This window comes from Macaca mulatta, chromosome 11, assembly GCF_049350105.2.
Source record: "Macaca mulatta isolate MMU2019108-1 chromosome 11, T2T-MMU8v2.0, whole genome shotgun sequence".
Taxonomy (NCBI): Eukaryota; Metazoa; Chordata; class Mammalia; order Primates; family Cercopithecidae; genus Macaca; species Macaca mulatta.
Genome location: NC_133416.1, coordinates 91601408 through 91615485, shown reverse-complemented (window position 1 = coordinate 91615485; position 14078 = coordinate 91601408).

Sequence of the window (14078 nt, the reverse complement as noted above, 5' to 3'; positions counted from 1 at the left end):
AAAACTCCGCCAATAATAATAATAATAATGATAATAATAATAATAATGCAAATCAAATCTATAACAAAGTCAGAAAAGAAAAAATGATGGGAGATTGTGGAGTAACTGGAACTCATATTATTGGCAGTATAAAATGTTACAACCACTTTGGAAAAATCTCTGTAAGTTTCTTATAAAATTAAAGCTATACTACCCTATGATCTTACCATTCCAATCTTAAGTATTTACCCAAGAAAAACGAAAACATGTGTTCACAAAAAAATTGTCAAGAATGTTCATAGCAGCTTTACTCATAATAGCTTCAGACTGGAAACATTCCATGTCTATCAATAGAAGAATGAATAAATATATGTTGGTATATTAATAAAATGGAACCACCACATAGAAATAACAAACTACTGATACATGCAACGCCATGGGTTAATCTCTATAAACTTATGCTGAGTGAAAGAATCCTTAAACAAAAGGATAATATTGTTTGATTCAATTTTTGTGATCTTATAGAGTAGAGAAAACTTATCTTTAGTAGAAAAAATTAAGAATTACCATTCCTTCTGTGCATATGGTTCATGGGTTAATTTAAAGGGCATTAGAAAATGGTAATGGTTAGTTTTATGTGTCAACTTGACTAGGCTAAAAGATGCCAGGATAGAATAGGGATAGCTGGCAAAACATTGTTTCTGGGTGTGTCTGTGAGGGTATTTCTGGAAGAGATTAGCATTTGAATTGGTACATTGAGTAAAGAAGATTGCCTTCACCAATGTGGGCAGACATCGTCCAAACCACAAAGGTTCCAAATATAACAGAAAAGCAGAGGACAAACTCTTTTTTTTTTTTTTTTTTTTTTTTGCTGAGACATCCAGATTTTTCTGCTCTCCAACAACATCATAACCCCTGCTGAAGGTTCTTGGGCTTTTGGAGTCTAGGACTTACAACAAAATATCCCTACTTCTCAGGCCTTTGGATTCAGATTTAATTACAACATTGGCTTTCCTGGTTCTCCAGCATGGAGAGACAAGATGGCAGGTCTTGAGATTTCTTGGCTTCTATAACCACATGAGCCAATGCTCATAATAAATACCAGTTTCTCTCTCTCTCTTGCTCTCTCTCTTTAATTTATAACAGCTCCCATTGGTTCTGTTTCTTTACAGAACACTGAGTAACAAAAAAATATTCTGGGATGATGTTAATATTCTACGTCTAAGAAGTTTATACAGTATATCACTTAAGACTGTTTCTCTCAACCTTTATAATTAGAGGAATAACTTGACTTATTTTTTAAAAAAACAGATTCCCATGTCTTTTTTTCAGAAGATGCTTGCTTAATAGTTCTGGATTGCCATTCATCATTTTTATAAAATTATTTTAATTTGAAAAATATTGAAAAGTTTGCTTTTAAGAAATGCACAATACTTGCCTCCATGCTGCAAGCCTGGAAATTCTGTGGACTCTATCAATTTTTGCCACAGGAATATATTTTGACCATTTTTTTACTTTATCACTAATATTCAAAGTAATTTTTCACAATAACATTCATGTTTTTAAAATATGTGGCTTTTCATGATCTTCTTTTCAAAGTACTGGTCCTTATCTATAGGAAATTATAGTGTTAGGGAGAAAATAATAAAGTATGATTTTTAGAAATATTTTGAAAATAGTCAAGAAGTCTTATTTTCAAACATTAATCTGCAGTTACAAATACATTTTGAGGTTATACATTTCAGAATTTGGTAACAGCCACTTAATCATGTGGCCTTAATGCATCTAAACATTTTTCCTTAACAGTAAAAAAGAAAAAAAAAATAGTATTTGCCTATTAGTTAAGCATTGAATGATCAATTCTGTAAAAGGACCATTTTCCAAACTATAAATGAAATATGAGTATCAGTTAGACTGCTCTGGATTTTATTTATAATTTATAACTTTTGAGCATCATGTGCAAGTGTTTAACAGAAAACATTTAGAATATAAACACTGTAAACAGGCCATTGCTTAATAAGGTAGATTTTCTGACAAGCTTGAAAATAAAGGTTTTATTCTATTTCTCTTCCAAAAGTTTATCATTCTGCATTTGCGTGTGTGTGTGTTTATATGTTCTGATGCAGACACACATGCACTAACAAAACAGATATTGTATGGATATTAATTGGTTCTTTCTAGAGTTTGGATATAGTTGACATCTGCTTATTTAAGAAAGCGGGAGAGAAGGGAGTCATTTGGTTAAAGTCGTCCGCACTGTAATTTATATGGTCTTCTGTTTTTCACCTTCACACTCAGGATTGCTTCAACATGTTTTGATTGAACTTACCTCAACCTCAAGACTCCAAGTGCCCTGCGACTTTTCATCCAGTCACATGAAAGCTGGGAGTTGTCAGGATCACCTAGATATATGCATAGCTCTCACAAGCAACATCAAATGTTCAGGCGGGAGCAGGGATTGGCTTATTTAATATTTTCCATCAAATATACATAAAAATAATCTTTGTGGATGAAAGGTGGAATCAACCAGGCTATTACTGTAACTAGAGGGAATTTAGTGCTGGTGTTAGAAAAAAAGATAAGTTTTATAAATACTGATACATTACAACAACCATGACACACAGTGTTTCTGGAGCAAATGGAATGTTTCCTACATGTTTAGTTTCTGAAATTGTGGTCTTGATAAGCATCTCACTCTTACACTGACATAATTTATTTTATTCTATTTGGCTAATAAAATGTTACTAGCAAAAAGGCAAAGCTTTCAATAAAACTACCTTTTGTCATCAAAAATATCAAATAGCCAGCTGGATGATTTTGTTGTTGATTTTTATACCAATTATTCCATTCTCAAAAGCAGTAGTTTTGCAGAAGTTCAGATACACTTGTTTTACTTATTAAAGTAGTTGAAAAGCATTTATTAATGAAGGGAAGATTAAAAAAGGAAATTATTCCTTCTCATTTTTAGTTTGTTTATTCTTTGACCAATGAATAAGTCTGTTGGTCTTCTATATACTTCATAGTTTACATAATTATATTTTCACAAAATTAGAATCACCCACATTCCTTTTGAAGACAGTTGTATACAATGAAATAAAAACTAATTTTGAAGCAAAACAAATCTACTTTAAGAAAGTTTATGAGAATATCAGTTCTCAGTCTCTCAATACCCGATTACTTCTGTGTGAAATAGTTGTAAACATGAAAGATAACTTGAGATTTTTTTAAATGGTGCTTATTTAAAGTATTTAACAATATAAATTTAGAAAAAAAGCTTTTTCAGAAATTTTAAAGAGGAAGGGAACAATCAAAGGGACAAAATCATATCAATTTTTAGTATTTGTATTTAAATAATCCCTGAATTATTTCTTGAATTATTTGTTGTTTTACCTTTCACCTTACTATTCATGTCTAGAAGTAAAATTAGGCTGGCTGTTCTGTACTTATGTGAGTGATTAATTATTCAACTGTGTTCTTTTCATCATTTTAACTTGCAATACTCACCTTCTTTCAGTTTCCATTAAAACTAATTGGCTAATGTGATATGATAGGGCAGACAACACTTTGAGTATCCTTGAGTATATATTATTGAATCCTGTGGATATGAATATCTTGAAGTTATTTAGGCTTCTTGAATCCCTTTTCAATTGTTTTAGTTCAACTTACACTCTTTCCAACTCTGCTGGAATTTGTTTAGGTCATCTGATTACACATGATTTGTTATTATTATTTTTTGTAAATAAATTCTACTCGACTTTTTTTATCTTTATGCTATATTTTGTTGTTAAAATCTATCAAGATAATGAATATGTTGCTATTTCTTTCATTAATGAATTTCAAATATGTTTTAAATATATTTGTAGAATTTTGAGATTTGCTTTTGTTTCTTTTAAAAAAAGGCCTATTTTATTTGTCTTTGTATTAGTCTTACTAATTCTTTATATGATTTTTTTTTCTCCTACCTTGAAAACATTCTGGAAAAAATTAACAAGGAATTTATTCTTAAGTTTTTATGAACAAATATTTCCATAAAGATGTATTTAGTTTCCAGTGTGGAAATATTGCCCATTTTCACTCTTTAAAATAACCTTTGGTTATTAAATTCAGTTTCATTGTTTAAACACAATGTACATGACACTTTTATATTTATATCTCAGACATCTCTTCAAAGACTTATAAAAATCTCTACACATGCTTATTTCGGGTAACTTCTAGACATCTAAATCTCAGCATGTCCATAATGAAATCCAATATTTACCCTCTTAATTCTAATATTTACCCTCAATCATTAGTAACTTTAGTTTTTCCGTTTCTAACATCAATAATCTTGGAATTATACTCGACTATTCTCTTTTCTCTCATGCTGCACCACACTCCAATCACTCAGGAAGCCTTCTTGCCTTCATATTTAAAATACATCCAGAACTTGAACACTTCTCACCAATGCACACTGATATCGGCTACCTTTACCCCTCTCTCACTCTCTTAAATTAAATTTATCCTTCTAACAGTTCCTCCTTTTTCTATTATTAGAAGACTAGCCATAGCATTCCTGTCAAATCACAAATTCAATTGTAAAGTCTTTCTCATTTCTTTCAGTTCCCTTATTCTTCCTCAAACACAGTGTATTTTCATCTTAGGGTTTTTGCTCCAGCTGTTGTCTCAACCTTGCATATTCTTCAACACGTCCACTTGGTTAATTGCCTTATATTCTGCAAATCTTCATGTGAATCTCATCTATCCAAGAAAGATTATCCTGATCATCCTATTTAATATTATACTTCAAGTATCTCCACTTTCTACTAATCAGCATTCCTCATTTTCCTCATCTTTTTTCTTTATTCCAGTCCTTATCAGTATCTAACATAATATAAAATTTATTCACTTTTAATATTTATTGTTTATCTCTGAGTATTAGCTGTTTATTATCTGTCTTTTCCAGTGTGATGAAAATTCTATGCAAATACATTTTAATACACTAATAAACAAAGATGTTTATATTGTTAATAATGTTGCCAAAAGGCAACATGATGTCTTTGTTTACTAATATACTAAAATATAGTCTGGTGATAGTGAATTCTCATAAAATGTTGGTTGAATGAATAAACAAATAAATAAATGAGTAGTTTATTTGTCTGTATTTGAGTATTACTCATGTTTTTAGGAGATTAATTCTTCTTGGACCAGCTACGTCCATGAGGTTTGTACAGAGGTAGAGTCAGGGTCCCCTTCAAAGGAAACAAGAATTCTTTTTATAACAATGTGTATATATGTAAATTAATTTCTAGTTTTCATACCTAAAATATAAGCTCATAATTTAGAGGGATTGTCCTGTATTCTATTTATTGCTCCATCTTACATAAATTGACTTTCTATGTGATTCATAATTTAGTCTTCCACACTCACTTCAAAGGGCATTCAAGGATATTCTCACTTCTGGCTAACTCAATTTTATCCCATTTTTCTGAATTGGATTTTTTTTTTCCTTTCATGTTGTGTGACTCACTTAAGAGAAAAAAATAAAATAAATAATAATAATAATAACAATATTAACTAACATTTAGAAGCAATAACAATAACAGCTCACATTCCAAAAATGCTTACTATGTGCCTTGTATAGTTCTAAGTGATATGTGTAGATATACAGATATATAGTAACTCATTTAATTTTCACAGTTACACTATGAAATAAGTCATACATTAGGATAGATTTTACATTGAGACAATTAAGGCAAACATTTTAGGTCAATTTGTTTAAGTTAAAAAATATTTTAAGTGTTATAGATGAGATTTATAATTTAATGTCTCTGTGCTCTTGAATGTCATGCACAGAAATCCCATCTGTCTCATTTCATTAGATGCACATCTTTGAATACTCCCTATTTTAAAGACAGAAATGGAAAAAGTAAAGAATTTTATTTCATCCAGGCTATGGTAATAGACATAGACCACAGATGTGCAGAACAGAGTATCTTAGCAGGATGCTTTGCCTTACACTTTTATAAGGAGCAGTGGACAAGGTGTAGTTGAAATAACTTAAATTGAGGATCAATTTTGCAACTGAGGAACATCTCTGTGAGTCAGCTAAACAAGAAATGTGTATCTATGTGTCTAGCTTGTTTAGAGAGAAAAAACAGTTCAGCTAATCATTCATCAGACAAAGAATGGGAAGTTAAAGGGTCTTTGTCTGCCTTTGTTAGGTTCAGAAAAAATGAGAAAGATATCTGTTCATCCTTGTCACAGGAAAGCAGGGAGACATCCATATGTGTTATGGAAACCATGAAAAATAATGGGGAGTAAGTCTAAGTAGTCACACGAGGAAGGGTGGTTCTCTGTGGTAAGCCATTTCCATAATAGGAAAGGTTGGGGGGATTTCTTAACCACAGCTGTTTTCAGGGCTCATGTGAAGTTCAACTCTGTCAACTTTATGGACTTTCCATACCTCTACTTAACCTTCATTGCATTTGTACAGTTTTCTTTTTGTATTATACTTTGGGGTTACAGATATCTCCTAATATTATTTAAACATTCTGAAAGAGAAGGTGAAATTTTTTTCTTGATTGTGCTATTTAAAACTGGAAGGTCTAAAAATAAATATTGTGTCTAACACCAAAGAAACATTTTAAAAAGCAGTGAAAGTATTTCCATAATACATATGTTACTTATTTCTGTTCTTTTATATACTGGTTTCTTTTTTTGGCACTTTTTAAAAATTTCCTGGAGACTTGTTCTCATAATGGCTCATGTAGAAATTTTATAATCATGTTAGTTGTAAGAACTGTGTTTTATTCTCTACAAAAATTCATTCATGAAGATATCCTTACTATTTTGTTAAGCCCTATAGAATCAAAACAAAATTTAAAATTCCAGTTAGTTATATGAAAAAATTATTACTGGAGTATATTTTCTTTAAACAATTACCAAAAATATTTGGTATTTAATTTATTTTTTACAAATTCACAATATAATTTGAGTAAATATAATTATAAGCTATGAAGTAAAATATAGACCTGTATGAATTGGTTGGGATTGTTCATTTGATTATTGTTGTATAATATATTACAAACATATTAAATATGTGTTTTTCCATTCTTTTTTATTATTTCAAAAGAATATTTTTTGTTTGGCTTCCTTATGGAATGGGTTTTTTATTGGAATTCACAACTTGAACACTTAATTCATTATCTATAAGCTTCCAAGTGTGTGAATAAACTTCTATTCAGACAAGAAAAGTCCAAGAAGAACTCAAAAATAATTATAATAACTTTGTAAGGACATCAGGAAGGCCCCACTGACCATGTACCTCCCTTAAAATTGAACTAAAGACTCTGTATTTTGCTAAAACTAATAATCATGGTATTAATTGTTTTTATAAAAACCTTCCTTATTTTCACCAAAAATGTGATTTTATTTCAGCATGTATTTTATGTACTTACTATACCATAAGTGAAAAATAAGTGTGAGGCCTTTTGTAATATTACTGACCATATATTTCCACCTTGAGGGAGCTAAGTTGGGGAGCAAAATTACAAGGTATTTACATGTGTAGTAATGTAAGAAATTGATACCATATCCTTTCATCTCTATGAGGCATATATACATTTTCTCACTTTGTGGGAATAGGTTATAGCAGATGACCGATATTTATTTTCAAAAATAAACGGCTACCAATTAAAGTGATCAACCAAGTATGAGTCTCCAATATTAAAAATTATATTACCCAGAAATTTGGAGAAGTCACAATAATTATGTCATTATTTGAATAGTGTTTCCAAATTCAGCACCTCAAACTCAATGGAAATAAGAAAAAATAAGAAAAAAAATGAGCAGGGTTTAGTTGAAAGAAAAAGGAGATGATTAAACAGCTGGAAAATCAGGTTAGTGAGTACAAACTAAGGGAATTATATTCCCTTGACTTAGACAAAAGACAGCTAAAGAGACTAAATAATCATATGAAATGAAGTGGTGTGCATAATTTGGTAAAGGTGACCAACTGTTTTGCATTTGCACAAGTGGAGAACCACAGAACTGAAATAAATTGCAACAGAAATGAGTCAGACTATCAATTAGAACCTGTCAGTGATTACTTTAACCATTGTATTCAAGTTTATAAAATATTCTCCATAGAATTTCAAAGAAAGAGGTATACGGACTATTTTAGTCCATTTGGGCTACTCTAACAAAATACCCTAAACTGGGTAACTCATAAAAAACAGAAATGTGTTTTTCACAATTCTGGAGGCTGAAAATTCCAAGATCAAGGTACCACCAAGTCAGTGTTTGGTGAGGGCCCATTTCCTGGTTTATAGAGGGCATCTTCTCACTGTGTTCTTACACAATGAAAGAGGTAAAGAACCTCCCTTGAGGCCTATTTTATATGGGTAGTAAGCAACCATTCCTGAAGGTTTCACCCTCATGACACACTTACTTTCCAAAAGGTCCCACTTCCTAATACCTAATACCATCACCTTAGCGATTAAGATGTCAATATACGAATTTTGGAAAATACAGACATTCACATCATGGCATTCAGGGCCTTAACCCACCAAATTTATGTCCTTCTCTCATGCAAAATACATTTGTGTCACCTCAATAGCTCCAAAAGTTTTAATTCATTCCAGCATCGATTCAAAAGTCTAAAGTCCAGACTTTCATCTAAATATCATCAAAATCAGACATGGATGACACTCAAGGTCATCTCCCAGAATACCTCACCTCCTAATAAAATTACTTTGAAAATTAAAATTTCAACCTATGAAGTTTGTAGAGACATAATCACTCAGATCACAGCACGAAACTTTGAAAGATGATAGTCTATAATAATGAGTCATTTAGTCTTTCTAAGTTTCCTCATGAATAATAAATATTATATTTTTGTAATGATTCCAAGTTTATGCTGTCATTTCATAATCATTATCTCATTTGAATTACAATAAAATCTATTAATTAGATGTGGCAAGAATCCATATCTCTTTTGCAGGTTAGAAGACAGATGCTCCAACTTCCCGGAATGCTCAGTAGTGTCAGCCTAGTTCCTGGGATTCTTGAAGCACTTGAAATTCTACTACATCACACAAAATTGGATTTGGATTATTCAACTTCCAATTTTATTTTTTATTTTAATTTTATTATTGAATATTGACCAGTGCCTTGGAGAGCAATATAAATCAGTAAGTCTCTCCTGGCATTTTCCTGATCTCTGCTACATCATCTCAAAACCACAAAATTCAGATGTACACAGTGACAAAACATTACTTGAAGTTGATATTAATAGATAGAAAATAGAAAGTTCACATCACATTGTATCATATTAATGGTGAATAAAATAGAAGTTACTGACCCAAGGACAGATTTAATCTCTTCAAAAAACTCAGTGTAAAATACCTATGTATTGTTTTGCTTAATAAAGCTTAATTTTATCAAGAAATCATCTGATAATTTTATTTTGCAAAACAGTTTAGTAAATTTTGATTTAACAGTCATGGTCTTGCTTCTATTGCACTAGGAAAGAGTTTATTAATTAAATCACAGTTACTAATGTTGATGGTAGAAAAAATAGAAAATGTGAAATTGTTTACAGTTAAACTGTTTTACATAAGTGTAAAGTTCATTGTCCATGTAATTAGATGAAAAATAGAAAAAGAAATAATTTAAGGTGATTAATTTGTTTAAAGCTTGGAAATCATACACTATTGACATAAAAAATACATACATATATACATATATGTATAAATTCATTATATATATGTATGTATATATGTATGCTTTATATATATAACAAATTCACACATATATGTGTGTATATATATTGAATTTATATGTATATAAGAAATTCAGAAAGATTTTTTACCAAGCAATTTGCTGCTGTGAAAAGTCACCTAGTGGCTAATAAATTAATTTATATTTTCCAAGTTTACTTAAGAATGTTCTAAAGTTGTCTTTGATATCATTAGAATATTGAATAAAATACCAAATATTAATAATTATCAACACTAAATGTTAATATGTTTTGAAATTAAGCAAAAATTATGTATCTGGAAAGAAATATCTGCCCCAAGAAGGGCAAGTAGTTGGATTAGTTTGATTCTCTTTTTTGGGAAATCGCACAAAAATATATGTTGAGACTTCATTTGTTGATAAAGGAAAGAGCAAATGAAATGGATGCAGAAAAAATAGGGTCAAATAGTTTTTTAAAAAATAATAATGATGGCAAAATGTAGAAGAGACTCGCTTGTAAGATGACAGCTATTAGATTTATCAGAAAAATCACCTGACCAACCACACCTGTTGGTTGAACTATATGAGACTTTTTTTGCTGTTCAAAAAAAATCAAATATTAGCAATATCATTTGGTCCAATTAACAGAATTTCTGATGGACCCTACATACATTATCTTCTTTGGATAGCCTGTTGTCCTTATTCCAGGTAATTTACTTTGTGAATCTGTGATCTTTGCAGGAATAGTGGATGCAAAATTTATGTCTGAAAAAACACTAAGGAACAGCTGTGTATTTTGAAAAGGAAGTAGGAAATTTATTTTGAAGCTTTGTTTGCATAATTAACACACTTATTTCATTTATATTTCATGTTTTTACAATGTGTCCTTGGGAAAGGGGGTGCATTATAAAAAGCACCTCCTTTTCTCCTTGGCCGTCACAGCTGAACTATGAAAGGAGGCCACTTCCCATAGCGTATAGAAAAGACGAGTAGTAGGAATTGCTTAAAGTGTAGACTTTGGAGACAGGCAAACACAACTTCAGTTTCTTTTTCTTTTTTAATCCCATCACTCTACCCTTTCCCATCTTAATAATAGTACCATCCAGGCTTTCCCATCTTAAATAATAGCACCATCAATCATGCTAGATATCTACGGGTCATACTTAGATATCAAGGTAGATATCTATGAGTCATTCTTCGGTCCTCCTTTTGCCTTATATTGTTTATCTATTTGTTCAAGAATTTCTGGCAAGATTTAACTCTAAATTTAACTCTAAATCCATTAACATAATTCTACTGTGGCTACTATACTACTACACAGCACACACACATACACTCATACACATTCACATGGAAATAGCTACAAAAGTAGGGTGCTTCCTAGACCAACCATCATGGATATATGTGTGTGTGTACGTGTATGTGCATGCATGTGTATGTGTGTATATATATGTGTATATATATTCATATATATTTAATAATCACTGTAAACAAATAAGGTGCCTTTATGTTTCCTATTTAGAGTTGATGAAAATAATGCCTAGTTTATATATAGTGCTCACCATTACATAGCTAATAAAGAATATAACCAACATTTGAACCTATGCAATTCTGCTCTAGTGTCAGAGAGTTTCTAACCACTAACCATGGAATGTTTCCTTTTCTTGACTAGTCATGTTACCTTCAACATATGTGTGTACATAGGGATTAATCAAAACACTCTACTTAATTCCTCTCTATACTACCACATATCAAATTCTTCATAGAGGCTATGTTAAGAATTTAAAACTTAAATAGGATAATGCCAGCTAATCAACATGCAGATATGCAAGTTGGACCTTTTTAAATAGTCTGGTATAGAAACAGAAGTGTCTAACAACCTACAGAATGACAAATGCAAATGTTTCCAGTCTGGTAGTTTCTCACTTTGTGTAGGTGGTGACACTCCTATTTTGTCTTTATAAGACAGAGAAGCTATAAAACCCTGTACAATGGGAAGGATACTTCTGTGCCTCCTCCTTCATAATACATGTTTGCATTTACTATAACCTTAAATAAATTATTGTATTTAGCTGTGTATCTTGACAATTTTCATTTATCTTCAAAACTGAAATCATGAAATGAGTAGTAAAATGATAACACTGGAATTGAAAAATGTACTCAGAATCTTCTCCCAATTTGGAAGCCACCCACTTTACAGGCAGATATTGGTCAAGTATTAAGGTATAAAATCATAAGTGAGAAATTACTTGACTCAGGATATCCTGTGAAAAGGGAAAAGAGAGAGATATATACGACAATCACAAAAAATTCTTAGATTTAGTTTTAATAATACTGCGTTGTATTACATTAAAAAGCCGACTGCTCTTTGGAAAGTCCTGTCTTTTGTTGATAATGAAAAACCAAACAACACACAAATAAAAAGAAGGTGGTGATTTGTGAACTCCGTGATTTCTGAAAATTAATTTAGCTTAAAAACATTTTGTAATTATATTCACAGAGCTACCAAACATACTCCTCAAAGAACTAGGCCTACAATACAATTTCTCTTTAGATTATTTGCCCCTTAAGTAAAAAAAAAGAAAAAAAAAAGGTTATTTATAGAGCCATAGATCTGTCATTGGTGAAGGTGTACGAACGATTTCCCTTTTCATAATTCTTCCTAAAGGTTGAATGATTTTGTGCACCGTATTTGGTCAATTAAAATATTCTTAGTGACTGGGAAGTTGAAACTTCAGTTTCATAATTTTCAGATGAGCCATGGTCCTTGCAAATACTAGATTGAATTGAACGAGGATCAAGAAAATTACAGTGTCAAAGAACCAACTTTACATTTAACAGATACATTTGCCTCCCTCCACTGGCACTAACTGAAATAAAGTGGCAGAAATTAACACTCATTCTTTTTTTATTTTATTCGTTTTTATTTTTGTTTACTTTCATTTGTTTTCTCTTTAACACTCATTCTTTATTCATACATTTCTGTAAGTCTTATAAAATAAATGAAGAGTGCAATGTCCCCATTTTAGGTGCTGTAGAACTTAGCTAAAACTCTATGTTTCTAAGCCAAGAAGAAGAAGGCTCTTCACTTCCACTCTGATATTTTGGAGTATCAATAAAATTAACATGAATTTTAAAAAATCCTTTGAAAGTAATTGAACTTGGAAACAATGGCTATGCTTTCTTAGACCCGAGAGATGACAGGTGGGCAGTCTGAAGAATTGTTTAGACTGCGAAATCCTGAAAAGAGAGGGCTGGCTGGACCTTGCCCCCATGTAGGTGGGGTGAGGTCAACCGTCAAACAGAATTTCAAACCATGTTAGTAAAAGCAATCCAGTTGTCAAGACAATAATTGATCCTTACTACTTTTGCTGGAGGGATCTTGTAACACCTATTAAGTATATGCCATTAAAAATACTATATAGCCTTTAAAATATAATCCATGAATTGAAAAGTGGAGTTCACAATGATGACTCTTGTTGTGTCTTGCCCCCTTATCCTCTCTGAATGTTCTTAGATACTGATGATGTGTTAAAGAATGTAACTGGTGCAAGAGCTCAGTACAAACCAACTCCCAAACGATTCCCAAGGTTCACCAGGTGTCTGTTTCACAGGTCAATTTCTCAAACATATCATCTCCTCCTGGAAGAGATGACCACTGCCTGAGGTCCAGTTTCTGAAACCCACCCATAGGAAATACCAAACATGATTTTTTCTTTCCTGGGGTGCTTTGTAGTTTTGGATTTTGAATCATTTTTCTAGGTTTTTAAATTTTCTTTCTGACATTTTCTCTATCTATGAGTGCCCTTTGCATTTACTTTTGTCAGTTATTCCTGGGTACTATCAAATTTGAAACTATTTAATGTCATTTCCTCAGCATGAAATTCTTTAACCATATTATCAATGACCAGGTAAATAATTTTCCTTTTCAGGCACCGTTATCGGCCAAGAAGATTTTTGGAAACATTTTTAAATGGAGGAACTAGATAGTCTAGGGTCCGGCATTATAACCCAGTACTTTTAGTTATCACAACTAATAAATGCCCCAAGTGTGACTATAGCTTGTAACGTTTTTATGCAATTTTCTTTCTTTTTTTAGCCTCTGGGGATTTTTCTTATTCTTCTATAAGGATGTCATTGCATTAACAAATGTCTGCTAACATTTTTTTTTTCCAGAATTTATAGGTGTTTTGTATCAGAAATTTCCTTAGAGTATCTACTTTGGCATATTAATAGAAAAGTAAGTCCAGGTACTCCTCTGCTTTTTGCTGATATAATAAACAAGAAATGCTGAGCTTTTAACTTCCTGAGAGAGAACATATGGCTCTGAAAGGATATAAGAATACAAAAGTCAAAAACCTTGATAACAAAAATATTCTTTA